At 51.9% G+C, this 27,451-nt stretch overlaps 1 long non-coding RNA gene across 1 annotated transcript; it reads right to left on the bottom strand.

Annotated features, from left to right (window-relative positions):
- Positions 1-1,826: 1,826 nt before the first annotated feature.
- On the bottom strand, positions 1,827-16,213 carry LOC134807799 (uncharacterized). The gene is made up of 5 exons (XR_010149072.1): positions 13,882-16,213; positions 9,440-9,533; positions 8,655-8,673; positions 8,344-8,486; positions 1,827-2,260 (listed from the first exon to the last, which is right to left on the bottom strand). It is a non-coding gene; the product is annotated as an uncharacterized LOC134807799 (long non-coding RNA).
- Between the last annotated feature and the right edge of the window lie 11,238 nt (positions 16,214-27,451).

The raw sequence follows: 27,451 nt of genomic DNA, 5'->3' as shown, positions 1-27,451 counted from the left end.
GCCACCGAGCGCCCCACTGGGTGGCGCGTGGGCTCCGCCCGCAGGCGGGGAGGGCGGCCCTCGGTGGGGTCGACTGGGCGGAGCCGCCGCCTCCTATCTTCCCTTGAAGGCACCTGCGCAGGGGGACCCGCGGTGCCTGGGAGGGGAGGGGGACTTTCGCATGAAGCCCCTCCTTGTCAGTCCGGTCACCGCGCGCCCGCTCTGAAGCAGAACACCGGCTGGTGCCGGCGGCTTCCAGGGCGGCTGAGGGACCGTGGCCAGGAACATGGGCTCGCAGAGCTACGGGAGAAGGATCGAGACTGTCTGCACATTATTAGAAGCCAGCCTGTTTCCTTCTTCAGCCGCTGCTGTCTGATGTACGCCCAGATCTCTAGAAGCTTCCAGGGGCGCCCTGACTTCGCGGCTCCCACCCTCCTTCTCCAGGGCCCTCTGAGAGGCGTTTACACAGGCGTTTCTCGCACCCGGGGTCCTGTTATTCGGCCCTAGCCACTGATGAAATTCTGCCCCTGGGTCCGAGAAGGGGCTGCTCCAGCGAGCACCTGCACCCCCCATCCTGGGCACATGCCGTTCCCTCTGTGCCTCAGTTTACTTCGCTGTGGACTGGTGGGTATGCAAAGATCCCCTCCAAGGACCTCCCAGGCCACTACCACCTCTGAGAGAGGGACAGAGGGAGAGCGGAGGGGAAATTCAAGAAGAGCCCCTGGACCACTTTCGTGCACTGAGAGGGCAGGTCGTGTCATGAGGTCCCCGTCAAACCCAGGGTCCATTTTCTTTTTCTTCTTTTTTTTTTTTTCTTTGAGACGGAGTCTCGCTTTGTTGCCCAGGCTACAGTGCAGTGGTATGATCTTGGCTCACTGCAACATCCACTTCCTGTGTTCAAGCTGTTCTCCTGCCTCAACCTCCCAAGTAGCTGGAACTACAGGTGCCCAACACCTTGCCCGGCTAATTTTTGTATTTTTTGTAGAGACAGGGTTTCGCCATGTTGCCCAGGCTGGTCTTGAACTCCTGAGCTCACGCCATCTGCCCACCTTGGCCTTCCAAAGTGCTGGGATTACAGATGCCTGCGCCTTCCCCTGGGGTCCCTGCTGAGCCAGGCTCTGCTGGTGTAGATTCATGAGACACAGATGTGGGAGAAGCTGAGATCTTCAGGAAAGGGCACAACCCTGGGAACACATGCCTGCTGGGACAGCCATGGTGCTCAGCAAAAGTTCGAAGGCTTAGTTCTATTGCACACATATCTGCTGAGCATCCGCTGGGTGCCTGGCCCTGGACCAGGCCCTCCTCCTCTCAAGAACCTGGAAGGCAGGCACAGAATGAGGCAGGGCCAGGGGCCTCACTTCTTAAGGTGAGGGGTCACTGGTCCCAGCTGGAAGTGGAAGGCAGAGACTTACAAGGGGCCTCCTAGAAAGTGGGACCTCCAGAAAGTTATTAGAATGATCACTGGTCAAGCAGGTGGACCAGAGTCACCCTGGCTGGGGCTCTAGAAGTTGAGGGCAGCCTATAGGGAGAGTCGGCTGGGAAGAACGTGAAGAGGAGCACAGGCGCAGCAGCTGCCAGGTGGCAGGTGACTGACCGCAGGGCCTGGGCCGGGTCTGGCTCACTGGCATTGGCAGTTCCTATGACTTCCCACAGTGGATGGGGGGCTCCCCATGGGTGGGGGTTTAAGCAGGGAGTGGCAGATCTTTGTGCCTGCACTGGCCACCTGGGAGGGTGGCAACTGCAGGAGGGGACCCAAGTCTCTTTAGGGGCTGTGTCCTTCTCAAGAATCTGTGTACTTTGATTCACCAAGAACTAAAAATTGCCATTTCAGGATTCCACATCATGATGTAAATGGAGATGATTATACTTTTTATTAGGCTCAGTGACTATTTTAATAGCAGTGTTATAGAGCCTCAGAGGATCTAAGCCCTGGCACAGACATTTTTTCCATGGCCATTGGGATGTCTACTTGTCAGTTGATGTGGCAGGTATTACGCGACACCCCCACAGGTTCCCAGGGATTGCTGACTTCTGCAAAGGGGTTGGCCCTAGTCAGAACCCTGTAGGTCCAGTGGTCATATCTCTGAGGGCCCAGGGGATTTTCCTTGATGACTTGTGAGCTCTGAGCAGGCTCCAGCTCTGCAGTGTTGGGGGAGGGCTCCAGACGTTGGCTTCTGTCATCCCTGCATAGAGCCCACATCTCCAAGAAGGCCAGGAGGTCCTGATCCTGTCTGGGGGTCGATTTAAATGTGAAGGAGCAGAATGAGGAGAATTTAGGAACCTAAGGAGGGAACAAAAGACAGAATCAGTCCCCAGTCTCAAATACTCTTTGACAGAATTGCTGGGACCCTATTCATGCCAGGCTGGGCCCTGGTTGCTGGGTGTTTGGATGAATGAGGAATGGCCTCTGGCCTTGAGGGGCTCACAGACACCAGAAAAGACAAACCAGGGGAGCCAGAAAGAGGCAGAGAAAGGTGCTGGAGAGCAGGACTGTGAACCCCATTTTTTATACCTACCACCCATGCCCTTCACATTTGATCATGGCCAGAATTTGTCTCTGCCTTGTGCCTTTAACTGTGGGAAATCCTGGAGTGTTTTAGAAGTCCAGTTTCACAGAATCTAAGTTTTTCTTTTTCAGAGATGATCCACTAAAACTATAACAATATAATTTCATTTTTATGCTTCTTTAAACTTTTTCATGTAAACAACTTACAAATTTAAAAAAAGCCAAATTTAGTTTTGGAAATAACAGCCTGCATAGTTCACATGTATGTGTGCACATACACAGACACACACACAGACACACACAGACACACACACAGACACATGCACAGGCACACACACAGGGTGCTACCCACTGTGGGATCTCAGCCTGTACTCACACATATGGATACATGTGCTTGGGCTCACACCCCAAGCAAAGGCCAGAAGAGCACCTGTCACTGTGTGAGAATTGGCTGGAAGCTGCAGGGAACCCCTGGAGATGCTGGGAAGCCCTCCTGCCACTAGCTGTCTCTGTTAGGGTGGTCAAGTAAGGAGCAATGGGGATGGGCATGTCCCCACACATAGCCTGCTGCTTTCCTACTGCTTCCCACGGGCTCCTTTCAAAGGTGCCTGTGGAAGCACAGCCCAGTGGGTCACTGGGTCCCATTTCCCTGGGAGGGAGGTTTGGGCCCAGCTCAGAGGAGGGGGTCATGGAGGGTGAGGGAAAGGACATGAGGTGGAACTCCGGATGTGCCAGGCATGTGACATCTGCTCCCTCTGCCCCACTACAGCACTGGGCAGGGTTCCTCACCCACCTGTGCTAAGAGAGGTGAGGCTGCCAGCCCACAGCTCACAAAGTGGGTGGCTGAGGGGGCCACATTCAAGCCTTGGTCTCACGGAAGCACCCATGGCCTGCAGTACCAAGAGGAAGGTTCAGAGGAGCCAGGGCCCTTCCCCAGACCTCGGAGGCTCCTGAGTCCTCAGACAGTGTGTGTGAGACATGGGGCTGGTCATATTTCCCATGAGTTTGGGAAGAAGGTAGGATCAGCAAGGTTCCCACAAATAGCTCCCACCTTGGGAAACCACTGTCCGAAAAAAAAAAAAAAAGTTTTTTTTAATGCATTCCATGATGTGTACAAGATTGGGAAGTAAAATACAAGAAGTTTCTACTGTGTGTCAGGCTGTTTTTTTCTTGGCTCTCCTCCTGCCCAAGTGCAGTCACAATACCCAAAGCAGGTGGCTCCTTGGCCCAAGGCTTCTGTCTTCATCACTGAATTAGGCCAGAGTATTCCGCAGCGCCAGGTAGAAACACTTGCACAGCTAGAACCAGCCAGCCTTGTAGGTGTCTCTTACTGCGGCAGCGTAAGTGAAACATTTACCTTTCATTTCACACACAAAGTGGAAATAAGGCTCTAGAAATACATTCACACTAAAGTGTCAATGGTAGGTACAGGCCATTTCTTCCTTTGGCAAGTGTCTCTTGAGAGCCAACTAGTTAGGAGTCAGAGACTTTGTCCTGGGCAATTCACTTCTATTGTGAGAACTAAATAAGCCTGGCACAGGCTTTTGATCCACATTTTATATTTTACTTCCCAATCTCTTCCACATCATGGAATGCATAGGAAAGAATACAATATTTTACTTCCCAGTCTCTTACACATCATGGAATGCAAAGAAAATAATATAGTATTTTACTTCCCGATCTCTTACACATCATGGAATGCATAGAAAATAATACAATTTTTTGCACAATGGGATAAAGTAGGTAATTGTATGGGGCTTCATGAAAAAATCATTATCTTTTGGTATATATTTAATTATGATAAAAATAATTTTAAAGGTATTGGGGAGGTATTAAAGGTGGAATTGATATAAAATATCAAAACAAAGGCTTTTTTAAAAACTTAATGAGAAACTTGAGCTTGCATTTATGTACATACTTTTTTATGTCAGTCTGTTTGCTCAAACTAGCTACAATTACTGAACAAGACTTTTAGATTACTCCTTAGGTGAGGGAGTGAAATTGCCAACAAGTTCCATGGGCAACTGGGAAGGCAATGGGCCTTCACAGCAGGCACACACATGCCAGTCTCAGAAGGATCTAGGCGAGCTCAATAATGGTTAGGTGTTAGTATCTGGGTGTTAAGAAATCTGCACATTTGGAATTTTCTGAAGATAATATGTTAGAGATTTGGAACTCAGACTCCGGTGTGGAATTGCATCGTTGCTTTAGCCTTGTGGCTTTAGGTTAAAATCTAAGTTCACGAACAGTGTTGGAACATTAAAGAGAATGTAAAATTCAACATACTTCAAATTCAATTTACTAGATACAAAGACTCATTTAATTAGCTGGGCATGGTGGTGCATGGCTGCAGTCCCAACTATTTGGGAGGCTGAGGCACAAGAATCGCTTGAACCTGGGAGGTGGAGTTTGCGATGAGCTGAGATGGTGCCACTGACTCCATCCTGGGTGACAAAGCAAGTCTCTGTCTCAAAAAAAAAAAAAAAGACTCATTTAAAGGACTCAAAACCAATTTACTATCAGACCATTGACATAATTAAAAAAGAAAATGAGTATATTAAATTTATAAAGCCAGTTTAGAATGTTGGAAGATGTTTCCTTTATTAAATTTGTGATTAAAATCAAATGTTGGCCAGGTGCACTGGCTCAAGCCTGTAATCCCAGAACTTTGAGAGGCTGAGGCAGGAGGATAGCTTCAGCCCAGGAGTTTGAGACCTGCTTGTGCCACATAGTGAATACCCCCCATCTCTAAAAAAAAAAATTTTTAATTAGCTGGAAGCAGGAGAGAAGTGGGTGTGGCCCTAAAAGGGCAGCATGAGGGATCCCTGTGGGGAAGGAGCTGTTATGCATCTTTTCCTACTTTTACATTTTTTTAAGAGATGGGGTCTTGCTGGGTTGCCCAGGCTGGAGTACAGTGGCCATTCACAGGCGTGATCCCATGACTGATCAGCACAGGAGTTTTGACCTTTTCCATCTCTGACCTGGGCCAGTTCACCCCTCCTTAGGCAATCCAGTGCTTCCCTGCTCCCAGGAGGTCACCATATTGATGCCCAACTTAGTGTGGATACCCAATTGGCACAGCACACTACAGCCCAGAACTCCTGGACTCAAATGATCCTCCTGCCTCTGCCTCCTGAGTGGCTGGGACTGCAGGCACCTGCCACCATGCCCAGCAGATGTTTGGCCTCTTGAGTGTGGTAGTGGATACAAAATCTATTCTGTGTGTGTGATAAAGCTGTACAGAACGAAATACACATGCGCACACACACACACACACAAATGGATACAAGTAACACTAAGGAAACCTGAAAATTGGCGGAGTGTATCAGCATCAATGTCCTTGTTGTGATATTGTACTATGGTTTTGCAACCTGTTATTATGGAGGGGAACAGGGCAAAGGGCACACAGGATCTCTCTGTATTATTTCTTACAACTGCCTGTGAATCTATAATGATCTCAAAATAAAAAGTTTCATTTTTGGTTTTTTGTTGTTGTTCCAAGTCAGTCACTGTGTGACCTTGGGCAGTTCACTTCTCTTCGCTGCTTCTGTTTTCCTTAACTGGAAGATAAAAGTTTAAATTTCCTAAAGGTGTCCTCCAGTGTGGACAGCCTGGAGTCAAGGCTGTGGTGTTGCTGTGACCTGAGGCCTCAGGTCTAAGAGGCTGCTCCTCAGCTGCATACAGTGTGCAGGCCTCTATAGCATGCCCTGTCCCCTGGGGGACTGCAGTGCCAGGCACAGCACAGGACGTTAGGTACTAGGACCAGGAGTCCTGGCCTGAGGGGTCACCGGCTGCCACAGGCTTGGCCAAACTGGCCTTAGGCCAGATGCTCCGTGTTATGACCTGCACCTGCTCTCTGTGGGAGGCAGAAAACAGAGCTGGGGCATATATGAGCTGGGGCACATATGTGCTGTGGCACATACAAGCCACCCGGGAGCTACAGAGAGAAGAGCAAGGAGGAGGATGTCGCGCCAGGCTGAGGTCAAAAACTGCGTGCCTGAGTCAGCCAGCGTCCAGTCTGGAAAACAGAAACCATGCTGGGTATTTCACAAAGAGAGGATTTAATTCAGGGGCCTGATTACAAATAGTTTCCAGGGCACAAGGAGTACAAAAGGAGATGAGAGATAACCCAGAGAATTAATAACCACAGGAAGTGAGCGCAGCCCTTAGGGCTGGAGGATCACAAGACAAGAGGTCCTGGTGTCTGAGCAGAGGAGTGCGCTGCTGCCGACAGCACCGACCCGCGGGGGTGGGGGTGGGGGAGCACTAAGCTCCTGCAGTCAGTGCCCCACCAGAAGTAGAGTGAACAATGGTTTCTTTCCTCTACCCACCTTCCTACAGCCTGCCAGAGCCCACCACTGGCCAAATGTAACTAAACCCCAGCAGCAAGGCGCCTGGGAAATGAAAAAGCAAGGCCACCAAGTTGCTCTTTGAGAAGTCTGACTCCAAATACACCACACCCTGTTTACCAGGACCTGTGAGCACGGACACGTGGACGCAAACACTTGCTATTTACTTCCTTCTTGATGTATATTTTTTGGACAACATTCACATTCTTATTTTATTTGACTTTAGGGAGTTATTGGTTTTTCTTTTTTAAAAAAATTCCTTATAGAAATAATAAATAATAGAATTTACAAAAATATTTTAGAAAATTCCATGACTCATAAAGCAAAAGTAGAAATCACTGGGAATGCTCCGCTGCCCCCATGATGGCCAATGTGAATATTTTGCTGCTGGTGTGGCGTGTCCTTCCTGGCTGTATCTGTAAATCTGTTGGGTTAAAATGGGATCTTGGCTTCTCCATGGAAAGCAGGACATGCCAAAGGATCCCCATGACAAAGGTCCAGCCACATAGGACTTTCCAGGGGGCATTCTGCCACTTTTATTAGTGCATTGCCCATGCTGATGACAGAGAGGAAGGCAGGAGGGTACCCCAAGCCAAATACAGGGAGTATCAAGAGAGTGCTCTGAGAACTTGGCTGGGTCCCTGGAGGTGGGGTGGGGAGCACCAGGACCCAGTACCAGATGTGTGCCTGGAAAAACCTAAGAGCGAGGCCTGCAGCAGCTGCTGCCTCTACAACAGGGGGAGGAGGGAGTGAAGGCAGAAGCACGTGGCCTTCCCTGGGCAGCAGGGTCAGCTGCACGAACTGGCTTCTCTAAGGGGCCTAGATGGCTTGGACAGACAAGGCGAGTCCCCCACCAGGGGAATCCCAGGTGAGTTGGCAGCCAACAGGCCAGAGCTGAGAGCTAACAGCCCGCAAAGGAAGGGCGCCATCAAGGAACCAGAGGTGCGGCCCCTAGCACAAAAGCACCACGGCACGAGAGAGGGCGCCTCAGGGCACAGCCTGGCAGAGAGAACCTCAGAAAGCCCCGGCGACCTAGGGTTCAGCCTTTGCTCCGCCCACTGGTCCTGGGCAGAGAAGGGGTGGAGAGAGGGGGTGGGGCCAAAAGCACAGTTGTTAAATAGGAGAAAAGGTAAAGTGAGAAAGAGAGAAAAGCCCCCACACAGAAGCTGCCCCTTCTACTGAAGTTTTTCAAGCCTGGGCTGGGGAGGTGGGTGTTTGGATTGGATAAAAGATTGCAGCTTTGGTTTCAGACTGGGCTGGATTTTCTAATCTTGAAAAACAAAACCATTCCTGGATACCCGAGACCCACGTGTGGCAACTGAGCCCTCAAAACAAGACTGGTCCAAATAGCAATGTGCTGTGAGTGTAAAATACACATTGAACTTCCAAGAACTGGAACAGAAAGAACGTAAAATATCTCAAAAATTGTTCTATTAATGTATATATTTAAGTGATAATGTTTTAGAGATCTTGGGGCTAAACATAATACATTATTAAAGTTAATTCTACCTGTTCCATTTCACTTTTTCTAATGTGGCCACTAGAGCATGGAAGCTTAGGCATGCAGCCGCTGGGCTCTGATCATCTTTCTCTTGGACGCACAGCACAAGAACACAGCTGAGGTTTCTTCTGGGGCTGGGAGGAGGGCTCTCCTTGGCATTCAAAGGGGTGAGTGGAGAAGGTTGAAAGTTACTTTTCTGTTTTCGCTTCCAACAGACTATGCAGTGCCTCGGTGGCACAGGACATCGGCAGCAGCCGCACGGGAATTTCCCACCGCCCCTTTACTTCACTCCAGGGTAGTTCCTGTTCTGGTTACTTACTTCCAGGGCAGTTCCTGTTCTGGATGAAAGCACAGCAGGGGATCTGTTCATTCTTGGGTGATAAAAACTGGATCCAGTGTTGAGTCCCCTTCTCTCCTCACCCCCTGAACCCCCTCCAGCCTGCTGCAGCCAGGGCGGGGTGGCACAGTGGGCTGCCTAACTCTTCTTCACACCCCTTCTCCTCAAAGCCATTTCTAGCCCTTCCAGTATGGAGATGGGAAAGGGAGAAAGGAAAGCAGCAGGAGCGCTTTCACCCACTGGTGCCTGTGATGGGATCTGGCCCTGGCAGAGGTGCTTTCCTGACTCCTTCGGAGATTTCCCCCACCACCCCCCACTCCAGGTGCTGCACGGCGCACCTTTGGCTGCAGACCCTAAGGAGGAGAAGACCGCTCTGTTCAGATTGGCCACTCCCTCCTTCCTCGGCCCCTGGGCAGCCAGCCTCACCTCCAGCCCCTGGGGTGGTCTCTTCCCACAGGAGCTGCCACCACCTTGGGCCGCCTCACTCTCTCACCTGGCCTCTGGTCAATGGGAACCCTTTGGCTCTTCTTTCCCATGACCCACGTGGGCTCCAGCATAAGAGCAGGCTGCCAGCCTGCCTTCACCCTCTGGATCATCCAAGCCTGGGTCTGAGGCCAGTCTCTATGTCCCTCATGCTGCGGGGGTCCCAGGTTAAACTCTCCCAGCAGGCTCCTTAAAGCCCTTACTTCGGATGGACTAGACCAGTTGCACCCCTCTTCTACCCCCAGGATGGCTCCTGCCCCCACGAAGCTCTTTCTGAGGCCCACCTCTCAGCCTTTCCTCCCTCGATGAAAGGGAGCTTTGAGGGATCATGCAAAGCATTTCCCCAGCCCCTCCGTGGAGATTCTGCAGGTGGTTGCCCTAGGAGAAAAACACAATCTCAAAGCGCTCTCAGGATATTTGATAGGAAAGGAGACGCTAATGGTGAGGAAAGCCAGAAGCACTGTGGAATTGGGGTTCCCAGGACAGCCGCCAGCCCAGTCCTGGCAAAAAGCTTCCTTATAAGGGTATCCTACTGCAGCGCTGCCTTGCAGCCACCTCTAAAGGCCCTTTCTGGGCCTCATCAACCAGCAAGCGTGTGACACGCCTGATGTCACAGGGCTGTGGTCATGCACATGGAGACAGCTCCGCTCTCAGCAGGCGCTCTTGTCTCTGTCACAGAACATTTTCATTCTGGCACAGCTGTGCACCTGCTCAGTAATGTCTCCTGTGCCCTCAGAGGGTCAAGTTGAGAACCCGCTCCTCAGCTTCCAGTTAGTTGTATCTGGCCCTCCTCCTTGGTCGCTGGAGAGGTCTGCTCCTCCCTGAAATGTGGAGCCTCTTGTCTCTGTCTGTCTACACCAAACTCTCCGTGTAAGCATCTATTGCACACAGGCAAAGCAAAAGGGATCTCTCCCTTTCATGTGTATATATGTATAGAGTGTAATTGAACATCTTTCCATCTTATTGTAGGTACACATTGTAGTGTGTCCCCATGACAAATCCCAGAATCCCTACAAGGCAGGTGTAATGCAACACCCGCTCAGCTTGGCTTAAGGCCACCCGTTTCTGTTACAGTCACTTAAAGAGCAGTGAGGGGAGCAGGCTCTGGCCAGCAGCCCTCGACAAGCTCTGGATGCCCTGCTCTCCACGGGCCCAGCCTGTGCACTGACCCTGTCTCTGAGTCACCATGGCCCAGGAAGGGTTAGAATAAAGTAGAGAATTATTAAATAAACCAAACCCAAAATAATAATATTTCATGTAAGTTTGCACATAGTTTACAAATTCTAGGTGTTTCGTCAAGTTTAAAAGAAATTAGCCCGAATGGAGTAAATATTCACCTTTTTTGCTTCTAATTTAAAATATGTCATCAGCTGAGATTTGTGATTTTTACTTAAAATGTCCTAAATTTATAAGCAGTATAGAAGACTTGAGAGAACTCAAAATACACCATATTCCTAGATTTAATCTATTGGATTCATAAGTTGTTTAAATATTCAGGAATATTTTAAATAATTCAAATAATTAGAATACTTAAAGGAAAAACAGAAACTATTACATTTATAAATACAATTTTAAAGGTTTAACGGAATTTAATCCTTAAGAAATTATTAAGAAATAAAGTTGTCCTTAAAATGATTGCCAAAAATGTTAGACAAAATATGTACAATTTTCAAAATATACACGTACAATTTTACAATTTGCTGGCTGAAATTAAATGCCTGAGTAAAAACTGGGTTTTTGAATGTGTGGGTTTAATGAGTGAGCTATTAACTCTATAAAGCAGAGTAACCTCTGGTTAACCTTTCCTGTAACAAAAACTTTCTTCAAGGACAACAAAAGGTGCCATGAAGGAGGCCTCCTTTCCAGGGCCGGTCAGAGGAAGCCAGAGTGACCCTAAAGCCCACAGCACTGTGGGCAAAGAAGTGGAATAAAGAATAAAAAGAATAACCATAACTTAAACAGGGCAAGTCTAGTCAAGGTAACACCTGCCTACCCAAGGGGTCACAATCTTTATATATTGCTCCAAAGTTTCATTATCTGGGCAATAATTTCAAAATTCATCACGTATCCCATTATTAAATAAATCTACTCTTCAATTCTTTGTAAGGTTGAACCCTGCTCAGCGCAGGGAGGTTTTGCTGTGGGGCTGTGCAGCCTCAGCAGCTGGGCCCTTGCTGGCCAGTCCCTTCCATGGCCCTGCAAGGCGACCTGGTAGTGTGTTCACATAATTATGTGTTGTGTAAATTTCACAGACTGTGAGTATTTCAATAACAAGTTTAAAAATGGAATTGCTGAGACCGAGAGGCAACTGAGCTGGTTTGGGGCAGAATCGAACACTGTAGTTAAGACCCTGGACTCTGGGCGGGGCACCATGGCTCACACCTGTAATCCAAGCACTTTGGGAGGCAGAAGCAGGAGGATCACGAGCTCAGGAGTTTGAGACCAGACTGGGCAACAACTGGCAAAACCCCATTTCTACAAAAAAAATGCAAAAAATATTAGCCGGCTATGGGAGGTCGAGGCTGCACTGAGCCATGATCGCCACTGCACTGCAGCCTCAGCGGCATAGTGAGACCCTGCCTCAAAAAAAAAAAAAAAAAAAAAAAAAAAAAAAAAAAAAAAAAGGACGGTGAACTCTGGAGCCCAAATCCCTCCTCTGCCATTTTCTAACTGTTGTGATTCTAGGCAAGTTGTTCCATCTCTCTGTACCTCTGATTCCTTATCCTTACAGTGGGCATGCCAGCATGACTGCCCTGGTAGAGCTGATGGGAGCTCATCTACATCAAGACTTGGCCCAGGGACTGCTGCACAAAGACATGAGAGCTCTGAGTGCTGCTGCCGCCACTTCCCAGTGGAAATCGGGGGTGTGGGCTCTCTCCTTGGGTCTTAGTCAACTCACGCTGCCGTAACCAAATACCACAGCCTGGGTGGCTGAAACAACAGACATTTATGTCTCCCAAGTCTGGGGGCTGGAAGCCTGGAGGCTGGGTGGGAAGGCGGCTGGGGCGGCTTATGCAGAGAGAGGAGAGACAGGAGGCCCTCCCAGGGGTAACGAATGCTGAGGCCGTCCTTTAGTAGCCACTCATATGGGGTGGGCTCAGGACAGGAAAGCCTCCCTTAACCCCTCAACCACCCCACGGGGAAGTACCACCAGGATGCCTGCTTCACACATGAGCATGAAAGAACTTGCCACAGTCTCCAGATGGTAGAGGGGTCTGGTGTTCATGCCATGTGATCCAGCACCCAGTAGGCCTCATGGAGCTCACTGAGGGCCCATTCCTCAGGCCCTGTTAAACACCACTCCCTCCGCCTCGAGGAGGCCATTAAAACAGTTTTCGTTTCTAATGCTGCTGGAGCCTGCAGAGCTGCAGGAGTGGGGGCCTCGCCTTTCCCTCCTCTCCACTCCATCAGTCCTGCCTTGGGTTCCCTGGGCTCTAGGCCTGGCAGTCTGCTGTGAACAGAGGTCTAGAGGTCCCTGGTGACCAGCAGTCCAGCCCAGCGCAGGCTGGCAGTGACCTGCCCTACTCCAGCTGCAGAGTGATGAAAGCCCAGATTACATTCCAGGGTCTCTCACTAGGCCATAAAGCCCTGCCCCGCACACACTGCTGCCTGTGTGCCTCCAGCTCCAGCACTTGGAGCTGTGAGGGCAAGAGGCCCTCTGTGCCTTGGGCTCTGCAGTGGGCAGATGACGCGACGCGGTCATCTGTGACTTTCTCTAAGACCTCGGGCTTGACTCCATGCTGCCATCATTCATTATTAGCTCCATCCTCTTCTTTGCCTCCAGTCTATGGAGAGAGATTTTTTTTTTTTTTTTTTTTTTTTTTTTGAGACAGAGTCTCTCTCTGTCGCCCAGGCTGGAGTGCAGTGGCGCAATCTCCGCTCACTGCAAGCTCCGCCTCCCGGGTTCATGCCATTCTCTCACCTCAGCCTCCTGAATAGCTGGGACTACAGGCACCCGCCACCACGCCTGGCTAATTTTTTGTATTTTTAGTAGAGACGGGGTTTCACCATGTTAGCCAGGATGATCTCCATCTCCTGACCTCGTGATCCACCCACCTCGGCCTCCCAAAGTGCTGGGATTACAGGCGTGAGCCACCGCCGAGGTTCTTAAAGGCCCAGAGGCGGGTCATGCAGAGGGGCTGGCATCAGTAGTCAAGAGCTGCTTTGTGCCAGGCACCAGGCACCTCCTTCTCAATTCTTGCGATCCCAATTTACAGATGAGGGGACTGAGGCTCAGGGAAGCGGTAACAGCCCAGCCTGCCACTGAGGCAACTGCTCAAAGCATTGGATACATGGGATGGTGGCCAGAGGGAAGAGCAGGCTCTGCATTGAAGAAGGAACCCGGGTTCAAATCAGGCTCCACCATTTCTTTGCTGTGTGGGCTTAGGAAAGTCACTTACCCTCTCTGAGCATCACTTCCTTTGTTTATAAGGAAGGTTGTAAGGTTTAGAGATCACGAGTAAAAAGCCTTTGGCAGTTAATACATGTTCAGTAAGTGGCCACGCCCATCTTCTAATCCTCAGAAGGGTAGGTGGGGCTTAGAGGACAGAAGTGGCCATCAGATGACTCTAGCCACCAACCAGAAGCCTGACAAAGAGCTCCTTGTACCAGCAACCTTGCGTGTAAGTCATTGGTTGCAAGGAAGAGCCCCCAAGCCCCAACAAGCTCACAGGTAAGTTATCATTGGCCATGAGATAGGCTGCCATCCTTCAGAGGGGCTCCCTACCTTCAGGTGCAGTGGCTCATGGTGGCCTAGGTCACGGGTACCAGCATCTTGTTCTCTTGGTCATCAATCAGCACTTAGATGGGTCTTCAGGTCACCAGAGACAACAACAGAGGGGACGCTCCCCTCTTCTAAAGCTTCCTCGTATCTGTCTCCCCAGTGTGGGTCACTGACTCTGACCTCCCCTGCTGCCAGAGTGGCCCAGGACTCACCTCAGCCCTGCTGGTCTCCAGTCTGCAGACCAGGTGGGACATCCCTCCTGAGAGGCCCACACTCTGGCTCCAGGACTGGCCAGCCCCTCCATAGACTCCTCCTCCTGTTACCCTCCAATGAGACATTGGGGCTTGTTACATTTTTTTAATAGAATGCACATCAGGCCAGGCACAGTGGCTCATGCCTGTAATTGCAACACTTTGGGAGGCGGAGGTGAGAGGATCGCTTGAGGCCAGGAGTTCAAGACCAGCGTGGGCAACATAATGAGACTCTGTCTCTTCGAAAAAATAAAAATAAAATTATCCAGCCATGATGGCATGCACCTGTAGTTTTAGCTATTTGTGAGGCTGAGAAGGAAAAATCACTTGGACCCAGGAGTTCGAGATTGCAGTGAGCCATGATTGTGCTACTGCACTCCAGCCTGAACAACAGAGCAAGACCCTGTCTCCAAAAAAAAAAAAAGAATGCACATGAGATATCATCACATCTGCACAGAGAAATGCACAAACACAGAAGAAACCCACATCTGCTCTGTGCTCCTCAGCACCGTGGAGCTGGGGCCACTGATACACACAGGATCACACAGTATGAGCACAGGACCAGGCTACTTATGAGTGGCAGGAATAGAATCCCAACCCAGAGAGGCCTAAACAATGAGGAACTGAGTGCCACATCCCACATAATGGAAAGGCTGGAGGCACGGCACCCCCAGACTGAGTAATTCAGCAGCTCCACCCTAGTCAGGGCCCGAGTCAGCCTCTCTGTTATTTCTGTGGCTTTTCACTCATCTTCTCACAGAGGCTGTGGCAGCTCCAAGCATCATATCTTTACACAATAAGGCCTAAGGACATAAAAAAGCCACATCCCAGAAGCAGCCCTCTGTGGTGTAAAGCCTAAAACTAATATTATTAATGACATTATGCACTGCTTTGACATCTGGTGAAACCGGGAGGGCCTCGAATGGCCTAACCACAAGTTCCCCTCTGCACACCTGTACCCTCCTTCTCAAGGGGGCCGGTAACAGTTCCTGCTTGTCCCTGCATTTCCATTCCCTATCAGCCCACAGAATTATTCAAACAAGCCAATCACATCATCAGATAGAAACTAGGGCCACCGCATCCTCTTAGTACTGCAAAGTCCGCCTCCCCCAGCCCGTGCCAGGTCCTTCTGCTCCCACCGCAGCTCCCATGGGCCCTGCATCCTCCTCTCCCAGGCTGTGGGCATATAAGCCTCGCAAACTTTTGTCTGTGTCTTCTGTCCAGTGTGTCAACGTTGTGTGTTGGGCCATCCCCATAACCCTAGGATGAGAATCCCTCCTTCACCAGCAGGGTGAGTGGGAGTCAATGAAAACACCCTGACCAACAGCAGAGCTCTCTCCCTAGGGCAGAAGCTCCCTGAGGAAGGGATGTTGTTCTATCCCGTGTGAATTCCCTGTTCACACAATAGTGCCTAGAAAAGAGCAGGTGCTTGATGCAGATAGAGTAAATGTGCCAGTGGAAACCGAGCAGATCAACTCTATCATTGGCAGGGGCTGTGTAGCATGCCCACGCCTGAGCTAACAACCGTCAGGGAGACTGGCATCACCAGGACTGGCCTCGACCTGGGGTCCTTCTCTGGTGTGCAGGGGTGGGCAGGTCCAGGGTGCTGAGGTGCTGCTTCCTCAGGCCTGGAAGAGGCCTCTGCCACCAGAACCAGTTGTAATAAAATTATATATATATACTGTCTTGAACCAGTTTTGAGGCCCTGGTTAGATGCCAGTTAATTTACTTTCCTGAGCAGTTAAGTCCACATTCCAACCCCTTCCCTTAGGGGGCTGCCACTATGACCATCTCTCCAGACCACCATGCCCCTGCCCTAACTGCCTGGTGTCAAGTTCCAGACCAACCCGGGATGGCTCCCAGCCTCCTGAGCCTGCAATATTGTGTCAATGAATCAATTCCCAGGGATCCCATGAAGCCCACCTAAGCCACCCCGCTTGCCGTGTACGAGCTGCCCAGATAGTCCCAGCGTGCTGGTCTGTTGTCCCTGGGTGAGTCCCCTGTGTGGCCCTGCCTGGCAGCTGGCTCTCTTTTGGAGCTGTAAGTAACCAAAAGCTCCGCCTTTCATCTCTTCCAGAGTGTTTGTGTTGTGTCCACCATCAAAAGAACATTGAAATCTTACAAAACAATTGGCATTGTGAGCAGGATGGCATGGCCGTGACACTGGCCCTTGGACAGCTTCGTCAGGGACTGCCCTTGGCTTGTCATTTTCTCCCAGGCCACTTCTAGAGGGCTTGGGGCAGAACTTGAGCCTACACTTCAGCCCAGTTGCCTGCTGCTGCGTCTGCCAGAGATTGCCAAGTCTCTCCCCACCCAAATGTCCTCAGCGTGGGACTAATCAAAGTGAACAGAGCTAACTGACTAAACTTCAGGACTAGACACCAGCCCAGGAGGCTCACGTTAGGGTGAGGGGAGTGATGAGAACCAGAGCAGCTCTTCTCTTCCTGGGGGGAGGCGTTCCAGTGTGTGTGGTGGAGGCCTGTCCTAAGGCTCATTACATCTACAGCGTCAGTGTTTATTATTATTTGGGGCAGAATCCTGGCTCGTCTGTGTCTTTCGAGCAACTCCTGTGAAGGAAGGTGTTGCCAGATTCCCCCCTGGTACAGAAGTGAAACCCTGGCCTCAGTTCTGACGCTGTTCAGGTGGGGGCTGCAGCCTACGTGTCTCCTTTGTGCTGCACACCTTGCTGCTGTAACCAGCAAACTTCACACCCTCCTGACCCCGCCACCACTCCCATTAGTGCACTTGGAGACTCCTTCCCTGAAGATTCTTTGGCAGCCTCCTCCAGCCTCCCAGAGTCTCTGGACCACCAATGCAGCCGTGAGTTGCCTGCGGGCTTCTGTTGAGAAAAAGCTGTCCTCCTTGGCTCCACGCTGTACACCTTAGAGAAAACATTGCTGGTCACATACTGGGCTCTCCTGAAAATAGAGGCTTTCAGAGCCTCTGAGCCTGTGGGCCTCCCTACAGTTGCCCATTATTCTTTGGATCATGACAACCACACCCCACAAGCTTGGCACAGCTACCAAGTCCTCCCTGATGTTAGATGGAGCCAAGCCTGCACCCGCTGGTCCATTTCACCTGCGTGAAGGGTGGTCTCCCATGTCCTCAGTCCCTTGTGAGGTCACCCTCCCCCAGACCCCTTAGCTATCTGGAAGCCTCTTGGACTAACTGAGTGAGGCCATCTCTAGACACGAGCTCTTGGGCCAGGGCTTGCAAGGTTTTCAGTGGCTGCTCACCAGACTTGCTTCTGCTTTCCCACGCAGGAAGAACGTGATGACCATGCAGACCACGGTGAAATGGAAATGATACATCAACGCAGGAACAAAGCCATCCACAAAAGAAAGCAATAAATCTCTCTAAGGCTGTATTCATCAATATGAGTGCAGGAGCAGCTGGAAACCATGAGACACTCACGGCAACAACGCTTGTGATATCGAGGCCTTTCTCAAAATCGCAGAAATTGTAACCGTGTGTGTGTGCACACTCGCGTATGTGCACACTCGCGTATGTGCACACTCGCGTATGTGCCTGTGTTCAGGCCCAGAAGCTAGACACTGCTTTCCAGACAGATTTCTTAGGGAAATCCTGAATTGGAGCCTCAGAAAACTCTGGTACCAAACTTCTCATTTGTGAATATCAAATTTAGCCAAGCGCAGAAAGTCCCTGAGGACTCTCTTCATTTGTCCACAAGTTACTCAGAAAGTCCAGAAATCCACTGACCTTTGTTAAGAAGCACCACCAGGGCCAGGTGCGGGCTCGCACCTGTAATCCCAGCACTTTGGGAGGCCAAGGTGGGCAGATCACTTGAAGTCAGGAGTTCAAGACCAGCCTTGCCAACTGTGAAACCCTGTCTCTATTAAAAATACAAAAATTAGCCGGGCGTGGTGGCGCGTGCCTGTAATCCCAGCTACTGAGGCTGAAGCAGGAGAATCGCTTGAACCCAGGAAGTAGAGGTGGCAGTGAGCAGAGATCACATCACTGTACTCCAGCCTAGGCAACAGAGAGACACTGTCTCCAAAAAAAAAAAAAAAAAAGGAACAAACACCCGCCTGGCATGGTAGCTCACACGTATAATCCCAGCACTTTGGGAAGCCAAGAAGGGAGCATCACTTGAGCCTAGGAGTTTGAGACCAGCCTGGGCAAATGGCAAAACACTGTCTCTATAAAAAAAAAAAAAAATACAAAAATTAGACAGGTGTGGCGGCGCACACCTGTACTCCAGACCCCTTCCTCCCCAACACAGAAAGAGCAGAAAGAACCGAGTCCCTGAATTAGTGCAGCAGGTCCAGATGCATGGGCAGGACTTCTGTGAACCACATTCACTTCCCAGCGATGAAATGGAGCCTCTGGGCTTTAAGCCATCCCTCAGGACCCCTGAACCAGGCCTGACCCCAAGCAGAACGTGCCAGTGGTGAGCCTGCCCTGTCATACTTCTGAGCTGGGCGGGCTCCAGCCCTCCCTCACAGGCCCGAGAGGCCACCGGAGGTGAAACCCTCAGAGCCACCTCAGCAGGTGACTAAGGGCTAATGAGACCCCGTCAGTGCACCAGGCAGTCTGGTGAGCCGTGGAGACAGTGAGCCCATGAGAGCTGGGTTCCCATGAAGGCTGGGCTTCCACTGGGGCTGAGAGACTTTATTTGCTGATGACAACCCTGGAAGCTTTTTGAATTTGCTTTCCTTCCCTAGCATTGCAAGGCCACAGCAACCCCTTGTAAGAGCTCACAGTGAGGCACTCACGTTGTGTCAGCCTTGGGTTTTGCTGGAGGCTCAGCTGTCAGCTGTGGGGTTGGCTCACGTGGCCGTCCCATCTTCTGCTGTATAGGAATTCACGGTGCGGTGCCTCCTGCAATGAGCAGAACAAGAACTGCCACTTGCTAGGAGGGTAGGTACAGAAATAGCCTTAGGCCTGGGAGGTGACAGCCTGGAGATGAGGTGGGGATCTGGGTGTGTGTGTGAAAGCTGGAATGTTCCCTAACAGAAGCTGCATTCAAACAGGTGAGAAAACTTTTCTCCTGAGAGTGAAGCTGTGAGACAGGGCATGGCACGTGCGGGACAGCAAAGAATCCTGGGGGAGCCCAGGGGGCCTCTATTTATGTCAACACCAGCTGTCATGTCCCGGGCGCTGCCTCATGCCAGACACTGCCAAGGGCACTCACACACATTATCTCGTTTAATCCACAGACAGCCCTGGGAGAGAGATTAGCATCACTATTGTGTAGACAAGGAAACCCAGGCACCGAGAAGTCAAGTAATTTGTCTAAAGTTGCACAGCAAGGAAATAGCAGAAGAGAGAGTTTGTTTGTTTGTTTGTTTGTTTGTTTTGAGACAGAGTCTCACTCTATAGCCCAGGCTGGAGTTCAGTGGCATGATCTCGGCTCACTACAGCCTCCACCAACCGGGCTCAAGCCGTCCTAGAAGGGAGATTTTTAATCCAGGCCCCGAGGTCACTCTAATCTGAGTGCTCTCTGAGGTCTGGCAGAAGGGAGGAATTCTGTGGCACATTCACGATGTGATCAGAGGGAGGATGGTGCCCGTGAAGAAGACAGAGGTGCCGCGCTGACCCTGTGTGCAGCCAACTCTGGGGAAGGCAGGAGGCAGAAGAGAAAACCAGGGGCCCCAGGTCAGAGGTGTCAGGCACCGAAACAGGCAACCCCTTCTTGGGAAGGAAGGCTAAGGCACAGGGCAGCGAGGCCAGCACGGAGGGGCCGCTCACCAGCCCCGGGCCGCCCCGGGACAGCAAACATGCAGCCCTTTCTGCCTAGCCCTGCCTCTAGCCCTGCTCTCAGAGGATGGGACCATGTGAGGGTAGGGAAAAGAAAGAGGATGTCCCCAGAAATGTGGCATCCGAGGTCTCCTGCCCAGCTCTGCAACACACAGGAGTTCCCGGCCAGGCAGAAGGAGGCGACCTCCACAGATCAGCAGGCTGGAGCCAAGGTGTGCGTTCCTTTAGTGGGTTTTCAGTTGCAAATTCTACATCCTTTGTCCACTGTTTAACGAAAAAATGACGTTTCCTGCCCTCAGCCCAGTGCTTTCTCACCCTCCAATACCATCCTACCATCCTCAAAGGGAGCCGTTGTGAGGAGCGCAGTTTCTGTCCGTCCAGGTGTGCATTTACCTCTGTATCTGCAGACACATTTTATTAGAAGCAAAAAAATGGATTATGCTTTAAGCACGGCTCTGCCACTTCCTCTTTTACCTTGAAAGGACGCTGTCCCGGCATCCTCCGGTGTCAGCACATGGACATCCACTGTCCCTTTTCCACCCACGGCAGGGTGTCATCCCACAGCCTGGACACAGGCCTCCTATGCCAAGTGGATTAAACACTTCATGAGAAGGGACTGTCCTTTCCCACATAAAGAGCAAGTGATCGGGCCTGGAGCTGATGGGGAGAGACTGTCATGTCTCAGAGGACCGGGTAGCGCCAAGATTCTGACCTCTCTGATTTTTTAAGGGGTTTGGGGAAGGTGATGGATCGAGAGGTGACGGGTTCTGGCAAGTGAGAGTTTGGAAAGATGGTGGGGTCTGGAAAGAGATGGGCCTGGGGGGTTTGGGGTCTGGGAGGTGATGCAGAGGGGATGGGTCTGAATCCTCCTCACGATGCAATGCCTAGTCCTGCACAGTCAGGGTCACTCCCAAACAAGCTGGGCTGGTTGGATGCAGGCAGCCCTCCCCTCCACAGCTGTGGCTGCCCTCTGCCCACCAGCCTCTGGTTTCCTACATGCCTCTGAGGTGCACCTCTCTGGGCGCCTCCTCATCTGTCATCCAGGTGGGGCGGTGGCGAGTCCCCTCCCTTCCTTCTAAGGCTTAGCAGTTCTGAATCATAGACCAAGACCCGGGGCAGCCAAGAGCTTTTCCTTCCTTTTCCTTTAGGCCCTACTGCTTCAAAAACAGGTCTGTTGCCACAACAGGAACCAATGCACCCAAAGGACACAGTTTGTGTCATGGGCAGCAAGTTTAGGAAACCAACAGGACAGGCCCTGTGGGGTCTGAGGGTTCCTCAGCTTTCCAGACGCCTGCCTGTGAGCTCATTTTTCCCGCCCTTTCTCCCTGTCCTTCAAGAAGCACGCATGGCCCTGCCCATGGGCCAGGCACTGCGCTAAGCACTACGCACTGAGACGTGAAGTAGCAATTTCCTACTACCCTCCATGCAAACATTCCATTCTTCTTTTGCAGCAAGTTTTTGCATTCTGCTTTGTTGAGTTTTATGGTTTTGATGTGTTTCTTGATCTCATGCTGTTCCTGATCTCCAAGTCCCCTGTGCCAACTCAGAGACATCTGGGCTGGTCCCTGTGCCCTGTTCCTTCTGGCTGTGCTCCAAGTGCTTGGCCCTGGCCAATCATTCCAGGGACAGAAGAAACAGTAACCCTCACTGGACCCTGCTTTCTTCCCCTAGAGGAGAACCCACATTGGCCTTGTCGAAGGTCTCGATGGCCCCACCCTGGAGTGCCTACACCTGCACCTCTCAGGCTCCCACATGTGCCTCCCTGTCCAGCCTGGCTCCCTGTGCTCGCAGAGCCTGGGTGTGACACTAGGGGAGTGTGTTTGAGGTTGAATGAGTGGACAAGTCACCAGCTGGAAAGAGAAGCTCAGAGAAGGAACGAATTCACCTCTCTATGAGTTCTAAAAGATCATGTGCAGAAATGAAAATAGTTGCCTTGATTTGGAAGAATCGGGGGCATTAGGACAATGCCGTTTTTCTCTGTTTTCTAAGTAAGGGTGTATTTTTTTCCAACAGAAAATAGGAATGCTAAGAAGAAGGGTATCTATCAGGAGAGCCTCCACTGCCACAGTCTCTCTCCTTGACTATAGGGCCAGGCGGCTTCTCTAGAAGGTGGATTCCTGGTCGTCCACGAGGGAGTGACCTCACTCTAAGAGGGGGGGCGCCTTTGGAGGAAGCCCCAGGTGGAAGTATAAGTTTGAGCAGGAAAGGCCTGGGGCCAAGGTCATTGCAGGATGCATCTACTAAATTCTGTTATTTACTTAACAACCACTCCAGAGTCTAAGAAGGCAGGCAGCGGCTATCTGAGGGGTGTTGTAAGTGAAACCTGAAGGGAGATGCTTTGCACTGGAGCAAACCAGCCTAGCCCCAAACATGCTGAGACTACATTCCAAAGATCCACTGGCCCAGCCCTGCGGGTCTGATGTTTCGGGCAACTTGGGCCAAATTCCTGGTGCAACTTGCTGGGCAGGTTGTGAGCTCTCCTGTGGAGGTGCAGGGTCCGGTCCCTCTCTGGGGCAGAGAAGGTGGGCTCCAAATAGGGAAGAAGAGGGGTCTTACTCTTGGGGTTCAACAGAGGGAATGGACTAAGTTCAAGGTATGCGGCATACCCTTTGCATTTTGCCTGAGCCCAGCCTGTCCCTGGCCTTTCTGGGTCTGCCCAGGAGCCACCTTCTCACACAGGTCACAGGCCTCCCTGGCCCCAGGACTCACCTGCACTGTCCCCTTGGCCTGGCACACTCCCTCCCTCTTCCTGCACATCGACATTCCATGCAGCCTCACAGGCCTTCCTCAAGCTCCGCCGCAGCATCAGTCCTGTTCTCCTCCCCTTCCAGAACTTGCCCCCATGCCTGTTCCTTCTGCCCTGGACTCCTGTGGTTGTTTACATTCTGCCTCCTCCCTGCTCTATCGCCTTCCTCAGACTCACTGTTGATCTCTGTATGTGCACTTGAAGACTGCAGTGTGTGGTGCGATGCCAGACCCTCCTCCAGGAGACAGCAAGGGGCCTGGTGTGTGCTGTTCCAGTGTCGGGAAGGCTCTCTCCCTTCACCTGGTAACCACTGCTCACCAATCCAAAGGGCCCTTCCTCCCACAAGCTTCCCTATAGGCCAGGCTGGGCCGGTGCTGTACCTGGGCTCCCTGCAGTGTGCTATGCTTGATTAAGATCTGCCTCCCAAGCCTCATAATAAGCTTCAAAGAGGCAGGGGCCCCTCCTCCATGGCATCCCCATCACCCAGCGCTTACTGAACTTGGGCTGGAGGCAGGAGGCTCTACTGAGTTTACTGTTACATCTGCAGGGCGGGCACAGGGGTACCACCCAAGAGGTGCTCAGAAACAGGGCCCCACTGTGCAGCCTGCCCCCACCCCAACTTTGTTCTAGAACAGTTGGTCCATGTGCCACCTGCTATGATCTGAATGTCTGTGTCCCCTCCCCAAATTCCTATGTTGAAATCCTAACCCCCAAGATGATGGTATCAGGGCTGAGGCCTTTGGGAGGTGATTAGGTCATAAAGATGGAGGCCTCATGAATGGTATCAGTGTCCTTAGAAAAGTGGCCCCAGAGAGACCCTTCACCTCCTCCACCCTGTGAAGACACAGCAAGAAGGTGCCGTCTGTGAACCAGAAAGTGGACCCTCAACAGACACGGAATCTGCAACACCTTGATCTAGGATTTCCAGCCTCCAGAACAGTGAGAAACAGGCTCCTGCTGTTGACAAGCCTCCTGGTCTACCGTAGTTTATTACAGCAGCCCGAACAGACTAAGACACCGTCTCTGAGCACTTTGCCTGCAGTCATGGACAAAGCATGCCCAGCACAGGCCCTGACCAGGTGCCTCTCAGCCTCACGTGCTGTCCCTCTTGGAAAGAGCTCTCCTAGGGAGCAGGGACTCTGTCTTTCCTACTCACACACCCTCTACCCTCCATCCCCATCCACAAGACACCCAGACAATGCCAGCCTGTTTTGTGCTCAGAATATCATGAGGACTTTGTCGGACAGTGGCAGAGTGCCACATCTCCCTGGTTCTAGAAAACATGATCCTACAAGAGGGTGGGGAAAAGAGCACATGCGGATCATTGTCCCTGGAGGCAGTGGGCACACGGAGCCCATGGCCCATCAGAGGACAGTGCCCTGGTGAGCAGCCACCACTTCAGATTTTCCAGTTTGTGGATTTTGTGCAGTAGACACAGAGCCTGCCTGCTGGAATCAAGAGGCCTAGTCACCAGCCATGTGGCCTGGGCACATTACCTCCCATTCCTAGCCTGTATGTTGGGTGACACCCGCCAGCAAGCCTCTGTGGGATTAAATGAAGCCATGCAGGCAAAGTGCCTGTGGCAGTGCTGGGACTTAGCAAGCCCTCAGTAACAGGTTCCCCTCCTGCGCTGACGCCATGGCAGCTGTGGCTGCCATTCCCCCATCCGCCAGCAGGTGCCCTCACTGCTTCATGCCTTCTATGGAACCCAGGGCTGTGGGTGACTGTGTCTGTGAGAAAAATAAAATCCCTAGGGGGAAGTGCGGGTTCAGGGTAGCTCTCTGAACTCATGTCGGCACCCAGCCTCGCCATCCATAAATGGGGATGACGACCCCCACTTCCTTGTGTTCCCAGAGGTGAAGGTCCCAAGCCCTGTCCACCAGGGCAGGTGCCTGGGGCCACGCCTGAGATGACCATGAAGATTGGATTTGGGAGGCTGCCGATGTCTGCATGGAGCTGGTATTTGACTGGCAATTGCCCATCTTGAGCAGGGTTTTCATCGAGGGCTCGAAGCTTTAGAGGTGCAGCGTCACTCAGGTTCAAGGTGCTCAACAACTCTGTGCCCTTGGGCAGCTACTTAACACTTCTGAGCCTCTGTTACCTCATCAGTAAAATGGGAGTCATCTTACCTACCTCAAAAACCAATGCACCTACTGTTACGGATGGGCAACTCCTGCCCCATTAATCTTTCCCTGAACACGTCCCTCTCCCCACAATCTCCTCCCTCCCCCTGAACACACACAAACTGGAGGTGGTAACCTCTTCCTTCCCCAGGCTGGCTCTGCAATGGCAACTTTCCAATTCCTACTTTGTGGAAACCCGCCCAAGGCCACGTTATTAATATTTGACAGAAGCCCCAGACCCACCCTCTTATTCACACCCACTGGGAAGACCAAGGATACTCACTGAGTTCTTATTGGCTGAAATTATTTTTTCATATCCTGCTGGAAACCAAAATATGGTCCTGGGCTTCTGATAAGTATCAACCACCTCATTCACCAGCAGGTGGCCCAGAGCACCTGCGGAAGCTGTGCTGGGGAATGAAGACAGGCCCATCTTTACTTACCAATGCCTCTCTCTTACCAATGTCTCTCTCTCTCACCAATGCCTCTGTTTTACAAATGCCTCCTCTCACCAATGCCTCTCTCTCTCTCTCTCTCTCACACACCAGTGCCTCTCTCTCACCAGTGCCTCTCTCTCTCTGTCTCACCAACGCCTCTCTCTCACCAATGCCTCTCTATTTACCAATGTCTCTCTATTACCAGTGCCTCACTCCTCACCAGTGCTTCTTACATCCAAACAGGGCACTTTCATGTCCTCCTCTGGTGGTCAAGCACAGACAAAGCTGGAGTCATCCACCATTGGCTAAGGTTTAATGAGCACTCACCAGAGGCTGGGCTCTGCTTGGGTGCTGAGGATATGCTAGGGTGGGGAAGGAGAGGGGCAGATGGGGGTGGCTGGAGGATGCCCTGCCGAGGGTAGAGTCTGGTCAGGAAGATGAACGTCGAGCGGAGAACTCCCGGTGGGAGGAGGGGGTCACAGAGATAGGGACAAACCCCCTTGACCCTGGCTGGGCTGCCTTCCTCATCCTCTGAAGCCTCTTTCAGAGATTGCTGCCCCTCTGCCTTATCAAAGGAGGGCTGGGACTGCTGAGCTCCACTGAGTTGCCCCTGGGAGCGAGCTTTCCCCAAAGGCTCAGGCCCAAGTAGGAATGAGTTAGCAACAAAGGCTTGAAATAAGTAGGAAATCACCAAACCAAACCACAAACAAAAGCCCTCCAGGCCAGGTAAGGACATTATTAGGAGTTGATAGGATCTTCTTGTTTTTAATTAGTATGTGCTGATAGGAAATCTCCAAGCAGCTTTCGCTGGACTGCCTGAGGGTCATCTCAGCCCTCTTCAGGCTGCGGCTTCCTGTGGCCACCTTGCTTTAAGGCTTGTTCCCAGGACGGTCTCCTGGGGAGGAAGAAGATGTCCTCTCAGAGGCCAGCAAGTCCGACTAACGAGCTATGAGATGCCCAAGGTGGATGAGGACCTGGGCTCCTAAAGTCCCACAGCCCATTGCGTCCAGAGAGATGCTGCCCTGGGGACCCGACACAATGGCACCTTGGTTGCAGCCGTCCGGGCTGGCAGCTCACAGAGGCACAGTGGGGTTTTCTCATTTCAAATGCCTGGCCCCTTTCCAGAGGCACTTAGAATGGCCAGCTGATGGGCGTGCTACTTTTGCTCTGGAAAATGCGTCCACGAATGTACTTCTCTCCCTAGGGACTGGGAAGGAGGAAGAATTGTGCAGCAGGACGAGGTGAAGGCCCCACTGGAGAGAAGGGGAGCCCCTTGTCCTGCCTGCAGCAGCTGCCAAAGGAAAGAAAGAAGAGTTGGGAGTCTAAGCTGGAGGTTGCGGGGCCAATTCCCTTTTGGCAGGCGAGAATCCGGACTCGGGCGGATTTCAGGCTTCAGTGTTTGTAGGAGGAAACACAGCAATCACACTATTAATAGTAAATTAAAATAAATGGGCAACTGCTGCATGGTAATACTTTTTTTTTAAGGCAAAAAATAAAAAATAGTGAAACAGAGAAACAAAACATGAAACACCGGCAGTCAACAGGCAGGCAAAGAACCTGGGGGTGGGGGTAGCAGCGGTCCCACCCTCAAAAGGCCCGGGCTGCCCAGACCAAGAGAAAGCGATGAATCTCTTCTGGTAACGTCCCTTCCTGTCGCATGGATTCAAGGCAGACCTGCCCCAGCACCACCACCAGCAGCCTTCTGCTGGGGCCGGCACAGCTGGGAGCAACCTCCTACTCTCAGGCAGACGCGCAGCACCAAGCAGAGAGGCCCGGTGCAGGATCCCAGCGCCGAACCAGCGCCGGCTCAGTGGACGCGGAAGGGGCCGGCGGCCGCGGCCGGTCCCAGCCCCCACTGCAGACCCCCAGCCTGTGGCGGTGGTCCAGTTCCGCCAGGAAACCGCCGCCTGGAGCCGTGGGTCGCGCACATTAACGCATCCAGCGGAAAAATGAAGGAGACCCAAATTCAAAGTTAAAGTAATGGTGACCCGAGAGGTGCCTTGATGAGAAGGTTTGGGGTCCCGGTTACTGATGGTTATCATTCTTAGGAGATGCTGGTCACCTACGAAGGGAGAAAGGCACGAGGAGCGCCTGACCAAAGTGGTTTTGCCCTGCTTCCCGCAAGAGGTGGCACCCACGGCTGGAACGCAGGAGTCAGACCCACAGTCCCCAGCTCTGGACGCCCGCAGCGGGGCCTCGAAGAGGTTCAGGGCGGTGCCCGCGGCGCTCGGGCCGGGTCTCCCGGGGCGTGGGGCGGGGGGCGGGGTTGGGCGGCGGCCGGGGCTCCTCCCTCTT

The sequence above is a fragment of the Pan troglodytes genome, chromosome 12, assembly GCF_028858775.2.
Source record: "Pan troglodytes isolate AG18354 chromosome 12, NHGRI_mPanTro3-v2.0_pri, whole genome shotgun sequence".
NCBI lineage: Eukaryota > Metazoa > Chordata > Mammalia > Primates > Hominidae > Pan > Pan troglodytes.
The sequence above is the reverse complement of the archived record's forward strand: the minus strand, read 5'-3'. Positions and strand labels throughout refer to the sequence as shown.